Raw genomic sequence first — 15,587 nt, 5'->3', positions numbered from 1 at the left:
CAGCCAAGCAGTTCTTCTTGGCAGAATGAAGGTTCTGGTTCAAGTTTCTTCTCCAGGAAGTGTCTGAGTTGGTAGGAGCAGAGGCCCTGTTTATATACCCAAATGTGCCTTTGAAGTGGGGGAGACTTCAAAGAGTGGCTTAGAAGTGCACCAGATCCCCCTTCAGTTCAATCCTGTCTGCCAGGGTTCCCGTAGGGGGTGTGGCAATCCTTTGTGTGAGGGCAGGACCTCCACCCTCCCAGCCCAGGAAGGCCCATTCAAAATGCAGATGTATGCAAGTGAGGCTGAGTATCCTGGGTTTGGGGTGTGTCTGAGTGAATGCACAAGGAGCTGTCAATTAAACCCAGCCAGATATGGATTGTAAGGCACAGAAAGATTTACGTGCAGAGAAATGCTCACTTTCTAAAAGTGGAATTTCTAAAATAGTAATATTAAATCCAACTTCACCAGTCAGCAGAATTTGACATCACCATTCTGGCCATACTATGACCTTCCTACTCCTTTCAGATCAGCAGCTACCACTCAAACAATGTATGAGGGCAGCTCCAATGTTAGCCTATGAAGGGAGCAGGCCTCACAGCAGTGTAAAAACTAATTTAGGAGTTTTATACTACCAAGACATGTAAACTACACTGGTACATGTCCTGCCTTTTGCCTACACAGCACCAATTCCTAGGGGTTACCCAGGGCATACCCTAGGGGTGCCTTATATGTAGGAAAAGGGGGGTTTTAGGCTTGGCAAGTACATTTAAATGCCAAGTCAAATTGGCAGTGAAACTGCACACACACGCCTTGCAATGGCAGGCCTGAGACAAGGTTAAGGGGCTACTGAAGTGGGTGGCACAATCTGTGCTGCAGGCCCACTAGTAGCATTTAATCTCCAGGCCCTGGGCACATATAGTGTGCTTTACTAGGGACTTATAAGTAAATTAAATGGTCCAATTGGGTATGATCCAATGTTACCTTGTTTAAAGGGAGAGAGCATATGCACTTTAGCACTGGGTTAGCAGTGGTAAAGTGTACAGAGTCTTAAAACCAGCAAAAACAGTGTCTAAAAAGTGGAGGGAGGCAGGCAAAAAGTTAGGGGTGACCACCCTAAGGCTGTCAGGTCTAACAGGCAGGCTCTTGTGATATAAAGTACAGGAGCTTATGACAGAACCTAAATAGATGGTTTAGTAGTGACATTGGATGATAACAAGCAAGGTCAAAGAAAGAGCCATTCTTTCACGTGGGAACCAATTTAGTTTGTAAAAAAGACTTCAGTACCACAAACTTCTCCACAATCATATTAGATTTTCACTAAATTCTAGGTATCCTCACCTGAGTGAAGTACTTAAATAGGTAGACTTCAAAGTTGGTGGGCACACACACTTTCTTGGAATTTAGAGCCTAAAATACTTATGAAGTTTTCTACAAGGAACATAATTATCCAATCTTACTTATATGTATATTCTACCCTTCTCAGTTGGACTTAGTGCTTAATTTGTAAAAAAGGAAGTGGCAACGTCCTTTTCGGGAGGTCACTACAGCCTGCATACCCCATTGCCCTTGCTAGTGCTACCAATGAGAGTACCAACACAACTACTAACCATCGCACTCTTACAAGAATGACAATTTAGACTATTCCAGGCTACTTAAAGCTTTAATAATGGTATGAACAGCAGATTGCATTCTTTTTTAACGTACATTGACTTATTAAAGACACTTGTGCTCATCTCAAAATTAGACAGACTGCAGCACCTTGTGGTGGACTGTTAGAAGAGCTGGTGCTGACATTTAATTGCTTGTGCCAAGCACCGAAAGCCACTGTCTCAAATAAAGCACTAATTGGATCACTGCTTGATCCCCAAGGAATTTTCTGACATTTTCACCAAGTGATCCAGTCATCTTTCTTCCATTACAGTGGATTCTGAACCATGTAGCATAATTTTTGCTTCTGTGGCTACCAGTTTCTTTAGCGCCCTTGAGACCTTAGGTTCTGCATCCCTTCTAACATCAGGGCGAAATGCTTTGGATTGCACATTTACCCTTAACAGCCCTCAACCCTGACCTACTTCTCAGGGGACCTTATGACCTTCATTATCCCATTTTGATTTGTGATTTGCATCAGTAAGACACCCAGACAATGCAAACCCATATCCATTGATTTAAAATGACATTGTGATGTTACACATGAAATGTGGAAGAAATTATCTAGAAAAGCGATGGAAGTGAATATACCCTTCATTCTCATTTCACTGTACATATTAAGTGGTGCAGATGGCAATGCTTAATTTATGTAGCTTGTTTCAAGTAGTCAACGACGCTGCACATTTATAGGGATTGGTACTTATATTTTATCACCTTGTTTTTTAACATTTATTATTGAGTTTTTCAAATACACATACAGTAATAACATTCATGTAACTGATAACAATACTGTATTTTGCTATACATGCAATCTGGTCATGTTCAGTTACTATCCGGAAGAAATTGCAAACAAAAATCAAACTCTCTGATCTGTCACTTATTTATGGGTGGGAAGAACAAGGGGAGTTGGGGCTTGTGCGAGGTAGCAGGAGAGGGATCCACTGTGGGGAGTGTTCTTGAGTTTCTGTGATGGCTGAGAGGCATGATCCCCTAGTAGCCTTTGATATAGATCTCCCAGGGTTGATAGCTCATCCTCCTCACATATACATAGTTGTTGTCTTGAGAGGTGACCCCTCCAAGTCGGGAGTCAGAGAAGCGGGACCACTTCAGGGTACAGAGGTAGATGTTTAATAAAATGAATTGCTTTCATCATAACGGAGAGTGCTACTTACAGGACAAGAGGGGAGTCAGAGGAGAGTGTTGCAGAACAGAGGAGAGTTAACTGATTCTGTGTCCTCCAGAAACCGGCCCACCAGCAAGCATGAAAGTCACTGTCATTGGACCACCAGGTAGCTGTGTACAAAGTTTGGAGCTCCAATGCCCCCTGATCTGAGGGTAATTGAAGGCTATGCAGGGCTACTTGTCAAGTGAATTGTGCCAACAGAGCGCCCCAAAAAATAATGTGGAGTTCTCAAAAAAAGAATGGAGGGAGAATCACTGGAAAGTTCATGAAGTAATATAGTAAGTGAAGAAGTATTATAATTTTAATGATGGCTATGCAGCCTGCCACTGATAGAGGGAGGGATCTCTAGAAAGGCAGGTGAGATCTACCTGAGGTGACTGCTGCCCACATATTACCATTGAGAAGGTAAGAGAAGGCATGGAAAATGCAGATGCCCAAGTTGGGGAAGGGTGAGGGTTTCCATTGGAGAGGACACCTACCCAGATGAATAGTCTGCAGCATTGCCCCAGACTGCAATCACATCAAAAAGGATTTGCCCCAGCTAGTCTTAACACTAGGCTACTGAGGTGAGATCCGAGGTGACGTCCATTAAATAAAGTAGGATGTCAAGGGTAGAGTGAAATTGCATGTGTGTCATTTGATAACAGAGATTCTCCATTCCTTTCTGCCTGCTTGTGCCCTGGCTACTAAAGGCTCTATCACCAGTGCAAATAGAAGAGGTGCCATAGGGGAAAGTCTGTCTGGTACCTCACCGAACCAGGTGGGAGTGAGACAGACAAAAGTGAGTCCTTGCAGTGGGGTAGGTGCATAGCAGGCAGACCAGCCTAGTAAGGTAAGGTCAGAAGATGCATGCCAGAACTGTGAATAAGTATTCCCAAGTGAAGGGAATCAAATGATTTATGGATATAGAGTATCAGTGTAGCTACGTGTGGTTATCTAGTTTGGACACCATGCATTATCCAGTATGTACGGTGAATACACATAGTCCCCCTTCTTTACACTGCATTGCCTTTTGATGCAAACCACATTTTCTATTTTTAACTGTTTGGACATTCAACTGTCTTGTTCTCAAATAACTTAGTTTTCCCTGGGCTTCTTCTGAACTATTCCTGACTATATTCTCTTATTCCCTTAATGAGTTCCCTTGCTTCAGCCATATCAACATTCAAGTGCTAAACAACAGGTTTTCTTCTGTGCACCAACATAAAGGGGAAACTTTGATGACAGAATGTGGTGTGGTGTGATAAAACCACAACATGAACAGGACTGCATAATAAATGTTACGATCATTGGACTACATCCACTCTATGCATTTAGGTAGTACTCTAATCATGCTTCTGACCTGACCATTTGCCTATAAACAATAAAAACAGCTCTTCAAGTACTTAAAACCTGCTGGGACCAGAAAGGATTCCACTTAATTACACACAAACTGAATATCATTATCAGAGACCAAAAAATCTGGAGATCCTTATGTAGAAAGTCATTCTTTCAAAAACTCTCCGTTCCTACTGGTCATAGATTTAACAACAGCCGGACTTCAGGCTACTTTATATAATTGAAATTCAGGACAAAGGTAAAACAACTCTGTGTCGGTAATTTATTGAATGGGTCAACAAAGTTATTATTCAGTGTTTATACCCATGCTTCAAATTGAAATTTGATGGGCTGTAAAGGGTGCATGGACAAGCTCGGCCCCTTTTCACAATTATCACAAACCACACACCTCCCAACATGCTCATTAATATTTTCCTCCAAATAAAACCACCAAAAACACAAAGCAAACTTTCTACTTAGGGCCAACATACCATGATATGGGCCATCAACTGTTTAGGCTCATCTTGCCTCAGTTTCACTTCACTCACGGTCAGGACATACCACAGTAAGTTCCACTTCTACTGCTGCCATTAAACAATTTTCAAGTTTTGGAAATTACATATTTTCATGGTATTTCCCTATATCTTTTGAGTTCTTTTACTGAACCCATTTTTGTTGTCTATTGGACTCTGTGTACTTTAACCCTGCTAACCAGTGGTAACATGTTTGTGCTCTCCGTTTTAAACATGGTTTGTCATGCACCTAATTGGCACGTTTAATATACTTACATGTCCCTAGTACACAGGGCCTTAAAATTAAATGCCTCTTGTGGGCTGCGACATTCACTGGGCCACCCACTAAAGTAGCATTGTAAAACATATTTCCATGCTGGCCTCTACAACCTGGGTGCCCAATATAAACCTTTTGTCTTTGTCAGGTTTAAACCTTCCTTTCTAATTCTTATAAGGCACCCCTAAGGTATGCCCACTTGTCCAAATGGCAAAGTGAAGGTTTTAAAAATAGAACTTCTATAATTAATGGTTTACACGACCTGGAAGGGAAAAACATTCAAAGTTGTTTTTCACTGTGGCAAGGCTGGCTCTCCAATAGGTTAACTCTGATTTACACTACTAAATTTAGTATGTGATATACTTAGGCCCTGATTTATTCAAAAGTGGCGCAGTGTGGTTCTGTGCCAAAAATAGCAGCGCCACGCTGTGCCACTTTTGAAACGCAGAGATGCGCTGTTTTTACAGGAATACGGCGCACCCTTCTATTTCCCCTGCACCGGCACTAAATTAAGCTCCCTGCATCAACACAGGCATCCTTGCACCATAGTGCAAGGGTGTCTGAGTTGAGGGGAAAGATTTTTTATGTGCAGGAAAGTGTTCCTTCCTGCACATAAACAATCTATTATGGCGATTCGGCACTCCTATGTGTGCTGCAAAATGCAGCACACATAGAAGTACCAAAGTGTCATTTCAGAATGAATATTTATGTGCAGGAAGGGACACCTTCCTGCACAAAAAACAATCACCCGTGGCATTTTGCTTCTACGGGTGCTGCAGAGTGCAGCATTCATAGAAAAAACAAAAACCAAGGATAAATAAAAGCATTCCTCCTCGTTTTGCCATGCTAACACCACCCCTGGGGTGACGTTACTTTTTGGTACTGCCTCAGGTTTACAACAACTCATAAATCTGAGGAATGTTCAAAAACAATGGGTGTTGCGGTGGAACACCCACTGCAAAACCCATTGCACGCCCCTCTGATGCAGAAAACTGTATCGGAGGGGGTCCATATTTACAAGGAGGAATAACGCCACAAAAAATGGCATTACACCTTGTAAATATGGAGCAGTGGTTGCAACCAGAGCATCACGAAACAAGACATTCCGGTCGCGCTAGGGGTTCTTAAATCTGCCCCTTAGTTTAGTAATAGCTTGGAAAATGCTTCAGACTAATTTTAATAGTAATTTGAAATCCAACTTCATGGTTGAGTCGGATTATATATTATTATTTTGGAAATTACATTTTGAAACCTGCCGCCTGATGGATCCCCTTTGGTGAGATGTGTATTGCTGCTAGAAAATGGACAAAGGGTTCTGGGTGTGGAAAGAGGGTCTCCTTACTTGATAAGATGCCCTCTGGCCTTGCCCAACCCCTTCCTCAGCTTCAAAGGATCTCTAACCTGTTAGATGAAGGTGACACACAGGCCTGCCTTCCTTTTGTCTCTGTAGACAAACTGGCTGCAAACCCAGTGGGAGGGGAAGAACTGACCAAAGCTGATTTAGGGAGTGGGCAAAGGTTTTCCCTCTACCACAGGCTGACAATGGATATACATGTGGGCCCACAGGCATCTCCTCAGAACACTTTTGTACCTGTGAAGAATCAAAAGTAGGACTCCTCCCCTGTCTGAATAACCTGAAGGAAGACTGGGCCGGTCTGTCATTAATCCAGGACCCCAGACACAATTCCAAGGGTCAATTTGCTGACCTCCTGTTTGTGCTGCTGGGCCACAACAAGCTTCCATAGGCCTCTTTCCATTCAACAGCTCAGCTAAGTTCCAACTGGACCTGACTGGACCCTGATGCTTACCTCTGTTGGGGTGAGTATTCACCCCCAAGTGGTGCCCTCCTCCCCAGGTCCAAGATGCTCAACTGATGTTGGAGTATACTCCTCCTTTTCCCTCATTGCAAGAAGTGGTAACTTTTTGCCAACTTTCTGCCTCAACAACAAATGGAGACAGGTGACCATCAAAGCCGCTTCCGTCAGCATCAAATTGTCAGCCAAATATTTTGCAGCTAAAACACTTCCTTTCCCTTTGTTTGTTATCCTTAGTTAATCTGTCAATTGTCTTTTTGCCTCTAGCTTCTCTTCAAAAATGTCTCAATGCCACTGCTTAGTTGAAAATCACAGTGGCTTTCCACTTCCTTCTGAGCCTCTAAATACTCATCAAGAACTTCCTTCTCCTGTAAAAGGAAGTCTGGGAGGTGTTTGTGGATTGCCTTACCTACAAAGCCCAACAAGTGCACAAGTAGAGATGTCTTCTTCTGTAGCCTGAAACTGGACACCCCAATAACACATAGATCACAAAGGTCTCAAATCTATCTAGCTGTTGCCACCATGCTATTGGTGGATGACCCTCTGATTCCAAAAAACGTGGTGGTGCATTTACCATCTGCATAAACGAGATGCTACACAAAGATTTAAAAAATGACCAGAAAACAGTTACACATAGTAAATGATGTTCTCCTATCATAGTCACAGCAGCCTTTCATGAAAATCAAATGTAAATACCTTAACAAACATACAGCCATTAAAAACTGTGTAACGGAGAGAATGTTTGCCACGGACGGTTTGAAGAGTACAAAAACAGTAATCAGTAGGAAATATGCTTCTGCATTAAAGCACTGAAGGATGAGTCAAGAACAATGCCTTTCTTATCAGGTGCGTGTCAATGTAGAACTCAGATTTAGGGGTCATGACACCAGATCACAAAAAATTCTCTGCAGAGGAATAAGGTGTGCATGTCACTATAGTGCTTACATTTATGGGTTGTGGCACACTTCAAATAGATATGTGTATGACTGATAAAAATGTATAGTGCAGGAAGAACACAAACAATTTCCCAAAATTTCCCAAATCCTTATTATACCCTCTACTTATAAGCCATGCTGTTAGAGTCAGCTATCCAAATTACCTCCCTGGATACTGTGGCATGGTACCCACAATGACTCAACACAAGAAATATTGATTCTTTGGCCCAGATTTTTCTCCACTGTGAGGTTTGAAATGCACCAAGTGGTCAATGGGCTTAGTGCTGAGCAGGGGTGCAGTGTCATCAGTCCATCAAAGCTCTTGCACCTTGGGCTGAATGCATCCTGTATTCCACTGCATTTGCACCTCTCATGAAGAGCTTTATCTGCTAATAACCCATTAACTCCAAAGTTAGCTATACTGTAATTGGCCACACTGTTTCTCGCTTCTCCATCCACTGCTGCATCAAGGAGAACTAGTGCAAAGATGTCAATTGTCCTGCCTCATGTAGACATTAATGCTTCAGAGCACTTGCAGTTTCAACACACATGGATTCTTCTCAGGGAGGGAAGTAGCTCAATGTAGTGATGTAATTAGGCTACAGGAAAACCACACCTCCGAAGAAGGTAGGTATTTTATTCCAACAGGAAGATCTAGACATTCCACACTCCTTCCTTCCAGGGACATCTTAAGGGTTTTGGGAGCCCTGAACCAAATGTATTTTGTGTGGCCCCTGGTTAGAACTGCTTTGAATGTATGATTCAATGTTAGCTCTCACTTTCCCTCCTTGACCAGGTCACTGACAGTGCACAGGCACACTTGTCCAAATTCTAAATGTGTTTGCATCTAATTTTCAGGGATAGTGACTGTGTTTTCAATATTGAGATACATCAGCAGCTCACTAATAGTAATGCAAATAATCTCAGTGACACCCTTCCATTTCTCATATGTGAGGTCCTTTTGTAATCTAAAAGAAACTTTTTTTCAAAACAGACGTTGCATGAAAAACTAACAGAACATTTCTCTGCAAAATGTCTGTAATATGCTCACACATAACCCATATTAAAAATAAATTAAAGGAAAACGGTATTTAAAGCAACCCGTTTAAACATTTTCAAGGTCATCAGGGAAAGACTCTGCAGAACACAGCAGGGGCCCCCCTGAAAGGTTGGGGTCCTGGGGCAGAGCCCATTTCCCCCATACCTTAAAACGTTTCTGCTTCCTTCATCATCCGACCTCCCTTACTTTTAAAACAATACAACTAAAGTGCTAATAGAATCAAGCAAGAACATAACACTGACGTCTGCGGTCCTCAGTGCCACATTTATGATGGATCCTGTATCTAGGAAATTTGAAAGTGTCGAGGCTCAAAAAGGCCTTATGATTATGGTCAACAACACTTGCACGTCATATAAAGCAACTCCGATTTTTCCCCTGTTGTAAGTATTTTTTCATCTCATCTTCGGTCAGTTCTCAATGATACTTCAAGTATATTTGTTTGTTCTGTTTTACACCAAGCAAAATAATCTGTGTTGAAGACGAATGCATTGATGTAATTGTATGTTTTAATTGAGGAGCCAACACTTGGAGTAAAACAGGAATTGAGAATAACCAAACCCAGTAGTAGGTCCCAAATGATGTCATAATTGAATCATTATCAAAAGGAATTCATTAGTACGTCTGCCAATCCATTTTCAGTTATTTTTTAAGTAAGAGTATTTGTGATATGTTGTTTAATAATAGCGGTAGCAGTACTTTTACACAGTACAACGTGAATCTCTGTTTTTCCTGCATTAACCCTTTCTAATAAGGCTATCTCGCTTTTTATCAATGACGATCAACGGAAAAGAGAAGAGATCGAAGAACAAGCAGAGAAATATGCCTACTTGTGGAAGGAATAAAGCAGGTACGAATCCATACGATAAATCTGATATTACGACATCTGTCTGCATTTTGCTGCTTACTTTCAGTGGCATAAAAGCATTACCAAAAATAATAGACATTCACCTTCTGAACATATGTTTTCTCAAGTATTCCTGCTTATGTTTACCCACTGATTTATATAGATATAAAGCTTGCAGAAATGCTGGTATTAAAAAAATACCCAAGAGCCCCCTTTTCCATTTAATTACTTAAGTGCAAGTGCGCCTTCTGTTAACGTGCAATTGACTTGATATAAATAATACGTATTGCATTTATAATGGATTCTTGGAAATCAACGTGATACTTTTTGGAGCACAACATTTGATAAACGACCATACGGCATTTATTTCAGAATAGGATATTTATAAGAAACGCACTTCCTAGCATTGCCTTATAACATGACATAAACCTTTTATTGTTGATGGGGAACATCAATTCCGCGTTTAAACTGGTGATCCCTTCAGCCATAGTCTCGTGTAGCTGATACTCTTATCTCCTTGTATATTTTCCCCGGAAACTATTGTGCTGCAATAATTATCAAACCGGCCCCTCATTTCAAAACCAGGGATTGCCCAGTTATAGACATTGTAGTGTAAATGTTGGTTAGGATCTGAATTGAATTAATCATGCTTAGGCTAATTTTGAATGCAAATGATTGAACAGTTTAACAAAGTTCTGGGAGGTATTGTGGTCGGCACCTAGGGAACATGGAGGTTATCACTTTAATAATGATTTGACTGTATAAACGATATTACCTCCTCAGCTTCTTCCTCCTCCCAGTACGTACATATTGAGATTTACCATATGTATCACTATATTTAACAATCTCCAGAACTGCCAACTCACATGGTGTCACTGTGTCACACGATTTCAACTAACTTCACACGCTCACCCGGCGAGGAGCTGAAATCACACGATGGCAGTGAAAACGAGGTAAAAGCCACATTTAGCAGTGGGGGTCCAGCTCGTTTTCGATGCTGTAAGCAGCCAATATTCATTAAATGTGTTAAAAGACACATCAGTCACAGCCTTGAGGAATCTTTGGGCCAGATTTCCAAGGCCCTAGCGCCTCTTTGTGCCACATTAGCTCCATTTTTGTTCTACATTAATATAGCTCAACAAAGCAAAAATCGCTGCGCCATATTTAGAAAGTTACGCAATGCATACATTGCGCTCCTTTACGACCCCTTGCACTACATTATGCCTGCGTTAGGCATAATATATGCAAGGGGGCGTTCCGGGGTTAGGAGGCCCGCAAAAATGGCACAATGAAATCTGCAAGATTTAATTGCTCCTTTTTTGGCGTCATTTTTAAACACCTGCTCAAGGCAGGCGTTAAAAGGATGCACCCATTAAAGTCAATGGACCTCCTTGCGCTTTGCTGAACCAGCGTCAAAATGTTTGACGCTAGTGCAGCAAAGCACAGCAATAGCATCAAAAACGTTGACGCTGTTGGCCTAACGTGCACCACGGTGTGAAGTATTGTAAATAAGGTGTGCCCATCGTGTTGTTAGGTGGCAGTAGGGTGGGGGAGCAAGAAATGTGGCACATGAGTACTTATTCACCAGATTCTTGTAAATCTGGGCCTTTGTCTTTTTTGGGACGGGGGCTTGATGAGGGGCAGAGAGCTTCTCAGTTAGCTCTCAGTACTAGGCCCCATCACCTCCAAGGCCCCACCCCCTCCTCACATTGTGAGAATATTTTGTAAGTTGGCATGTATGAATCTCCCAAGCTGTTTTCTCTTCCTAGTAAATCAACCTCAAACCCATCCTCTAATACCATTCCTTCCCTAAACGATTTCCTGTTTTTTATTTTTTGCTGCCCGTTCTAAATCTCTGGCCAATAAGGGACTGATAGGGTGCTCCATTATTTTTCTTTTACAGTTTTATATTTTTACCTGTTCTTTCTTTAATTTTCCTCATCCGGTGCAAGGTTCAAAGTTTGGGGAGGAAGAAGAGCCTGCTGAAGGCACTCAAGGGTGGCATTTCCAGAAAGCAAGGCTCGTGCAGGAAAACTGCTTTACTGTGGATGACGGTAACTCCCTGCAGTTATACAGCCGAGGTTACATTCTAGTCAGCTTCACAAATCTTTATGATTTGCCAGCTTTAGTGTTGTTAGGCCAGGCAGGTTCCGGCATCTGCTCAGTGTCCTGCCTTTGTCGGTTTAAATACATCGGAAGCACCATCTGTGAGACTAAAAAAAAAGAAAATTGGAGCACAGCAGAGTGACTATCAACGAGGATAAAAGAAACACTGTTGCTAAGTGGGTGGAAAATTATTATACAATTGATCAAGTTTCAAAATCAGAAAGAGGAGGTGGCATGGTAAAAATAATAGGACAGAACAAATCTCTTGTCATTAAGAACACTGGCTCCCTAGGGGATAAAGCAGGACAAAGAATTAGACACTTGTTTGTGACAGTTTACAACCACAACTAATCAGTATTTAGGAAGCATTGGTCCATGAATATACAAAAAGTGGATTTATAATCAGCACAAAATGAGCCTATTAATGCCAAATTCCAATATACAAACAGCGAATCACAAACGTAGCCCATTTGGGGATATAAATAAACTATGGAGAATCGATTCAAGTCAAACAGAAGATGAGTTAACTAATCATGGTGTCACCCCGAACCTACTGGATCAATGAACATAGGAGAGAAGGAATAGAACCACATCAGTGACAAGTAGAATGTGATTCGAGTTGAGAACTATAGGATGCAGACTTTGTATACAATGCACTAAAATAAAGTACACCATACAGAAAGTCCAGTGGATCACCAAAGTTTGCAGAGGCAGAAATGGAAAGGTATAATGCTCTATTGTGGTAATGTGGACGAACAGTTATGCTTTCAAGGAGTTGTGTTAAGCATTTTTAATACTCACAGAGGCAATAAATGAGACACACACTGAAAGAATAAATCCATGATCAATTTAGAAAAATTACAGTCGTTTTTATATATTCTTCGAACCAAAGAAATTTGGTGCAAGGTAAGCAGTTTTTAAAATAAAATATCGTTCAGTTTCAAAAATCAACACAGTGCAACTCACAAATCCAGTCTTCTGGGCTTTAGGTCAAATCCAGGCAAGGTTCAAATCGGTACCAAGAGTGCACCCACAGCGACTCATGGACGGCCGGGTGCAGAGGTCGAATTCAGAGTCAGGTACCCAATGTTAACCAATGGAGACAGGGGATGAACAAAGATGCGCTACTCACAGGTAAGTAAAAGTGGTGTAAGAGGTTGGTCTCCTGGGGTTGAGGTAAGCACCGACAGGGTCAGAAGGCAGCACCAAACCTACATCCTCAGCAGCACAGGAGCAGCTGGTTGCAGAGTGCCAACACAACGTTGAGCGCCCTATGTTATCAAATGGAGGAGATCAGTTTCAGAAGCAGGCTGCACTCTAAGGCCAGGAGGTCACGCGAGAACAACCTACAGCTGTCCAGGTAAGTAGAGATACCAGGGGTTGTAGGGACACCGACGGCCCAGCTCCCGAAGGCCCAGGGGTTCTGGGTGCAGGGATCTCTTTTGGCATCGGAAACAGCTTACAGAGCAGGTCACAGTAAGGGGAAGTCGTAAGATTTAGGCTGAAGGTGTCACTCTGGAGTCTGGCAGGGGTCATCCCATAGTGGGCTCTTGTTCAGAAGCGCTGGGGAACCTTCACTGGACTGGTGGGCCACTTGGATTCAGGCACTGGGACCGGGTGCAAAGGTGGTTCCAGTGGCGGTTTCACAGTTCCTCAGGCAGATTTCTTCTTCTTTGAAGTTGGTTTCTTTTGGACAGGTCTACTGTCCACAGGAGTGCTTGGTCTTTATTGAAGGCAGGCAGGCAGGCAGTCCTCCCAAGGCTTTAGAGGTCGTGGGGCTCAAGGACAAGTCCTCTTTTGGGTGTAGGCTCTTTAAGGGCTGCAGATAGGCGGGTAGGTCTGGGCTTAAGCCAGTTGGTACCTTCAGTCTTCTCTGCTGGTGCTACTTCTGTGTTGTCCAGCTCCTCTGAGGTCAACAGGACAAGAATCAGAGTTCTAGCGTTCAGGGGTGCCACCTAAATACTGAGTTTAGTGGCATTACATGGAGTGCTAGGTAGCAGTCAATGGGCTACTCACCTTTTGGGTGATGACACACTTCTTATGAGCACTTGCTTTGGGAAGTGAGCATAGCTCTAACCCTATTGGCCTAATTCCTTCCAATAAAAATGGAGGAATTTAAAAAGTAGTGTCCACTTCAGCTCTTCCACCGTAGGGGTGGAGCTGGCATGAAGTGGACACTCCTCCTAATTTATATGAGTTTTCCCACCAGTCCTGCTGCCAAAGGTGTGTTCAGGAGCTGGGGGCTGGCCTGCTCTCCCATTTGGAGAGGCCAGGTCACATTTGAAAGGCAGCAAGGCCCTTGAAACTCCCCACCCTGGAATGTCTATCCTGCCTGAGAGAGGAGGGCCACCTTTTGCCAGAAAAGGCCTTTGCCCTCAGAAGGATTGGGTCTCACCTCAGGTGCCAGAACTCAGTCTCAGGTGGGTGCACTGGTTTTGGCCAGTCAGTGCCCACGGTAGGAGTTGGTATGTATGAAGAGGGCACCTCTAGGGACAGCTGAGTGCAGGTTTTCATAAATCCATCAGTGAGGGTTTCTTAATATAATATTAATACAAGATGTGTGATACCAAACATCCCCAGTGAAGCCTTCATGTAGATGTTGAACTTGTAATGACCAGTGTCCAGCACATGTACTTAAAATGGCTTCACTGTTCACTTAGTGAGTCTGAGAATCAGCAAAGACATGCAAGTATGCCTTCACATATAATATAAAGTGTAGGAAAGTCCTTTTTTTTTGCCTGATCACCCCCACTCTTTCTGGATAGGTACTGGTGGTTACTGACTCTTGGCTGTGCCCTGGGTACTGCTTACCAGTCCCAGGGCCAGTGCTCTGTGTAAAATGGATATGCAAATTAGGCTAATTATAATTGGCTAAGTTAACCTACCTATAAGTCCCTAGTATATGGTAGGGCATGTAGGTTTAGGGACCACAGCATAGGTGGTGCACACCTAGGTGCACTGCTGAGGTGCCCAGTGTCATTTTAAAAGCAAGCCTGCCTTGCTGGCTGCTTTTAAATTAAAGTTATATGCAAATTCGACTTTGGAATTAAAGGTACTTCCAAAGTCTTAAACTACCTTATTTTTACATATAAGTCACCCCTAAGGTGTGCCCTATGTGCCCCTAGGGCTGGGTGCCATGTAACTATAAGCAGGGACTTTATAAAAATAGATTTATAAGCCCTGGTGAGGTAAAAACAGCCAAATTCGTTTTTCCCTCATTGAAGTAAATGGCCTTCATAGGCTAGAATGGGCAGACTTTATTTTAAATTTTAAAGTCTCCTTAAATGTTACATACCAAGAATTTGGTATCAAATTGATTGTTGTAATAAATCCCACAACTTCCAGTTGTTGGATTTAATATAACTTGTCCAGGTAAAAAGTTTAGACTTTACCTAAAAAGTTGCCAGTTTCAGCTCTGCATTGTTTTTGCTGCTGTGCTCTGATTGGCCAGCCTGCAGCAGCTTCTGCCAGGCTGCCTTGATTAGGTGTGAAGTGGCCAGGCTTCACACAAAGGAATGTGCTTGGGGGAGAGAATCTCCCCTCAGCAGATGGTGAGGCAGGAAGGGGGAGGGCTGCCAAACTGGTCTTCAAAGGCAGAGAAGGACATTTGCAGCACCCAGCAACACCCCCACATCCTGCAACCCCAGACAATTAGGTGCCCCCTTGATTAGATTAGGAGAGGGCAGGAGAGGGGTGTGTTTATGATTTTTAGCCACACCAGTTGGTGGGCTCAGCCAGATGTAACCTCCAAAAATCTGATTCATCCATGTTCGATTTTTAGAGACTGTTGCCTTCTGGGATGGATTTTTGCCACACTTCCCAGGAAGTGGTCATCACAGGGGGACGACCCTGTCCCTGATTGGAGAACCAGGGCCCCCCTGCTTTTCACCCAGGAGCAAGGATAAAACTG

At 42.8% G+C, this 15,587-nt stretch overlaps 1 long non-coding RNA gene across 1 annotated transcript in view; it reads left to right on the top strand.

Moving 5' to 3' along the window:
- LOC138260764 (uncharacterized) overlaps positions 1–15,587 on the top strand; it is a 118,863-nt gene that overhangs the window by 62,863 nt on the left and 40,413 nt on the right. Inside the window, exon 2 of the long non-coding RNA XR_011198972.1 lies at positions 9,518–9,574. This is a non-coding gene — a long non-coding RNA (uncharacterized lncRNA). The remainder of the gene's footprint in view (positions 1–9,517; positions 9,575–15,587) is intronic.

Source organism: Pleurodeles waltl, chromosome 10, assembly GCF_031143425.1.
Source record: "Pleurodeles waltl isolate 20211129_DDA chromosome 10, aPleWal1.hap1.20221129, whole genome shotgun sequence".
In the NCBI taxonomy this organism is placed as follows: Eukaryota; Metazoa; Chordata; class Amphibia; order Caudata; family Salamandridae; genus Pleurodeles; species Pleurodeles waltl.
The sequence above is the reverse complement of the archived record's forward strand: the minus strand, read 5'-3'. Positions and strand labels throughout refer to the sequence as shown.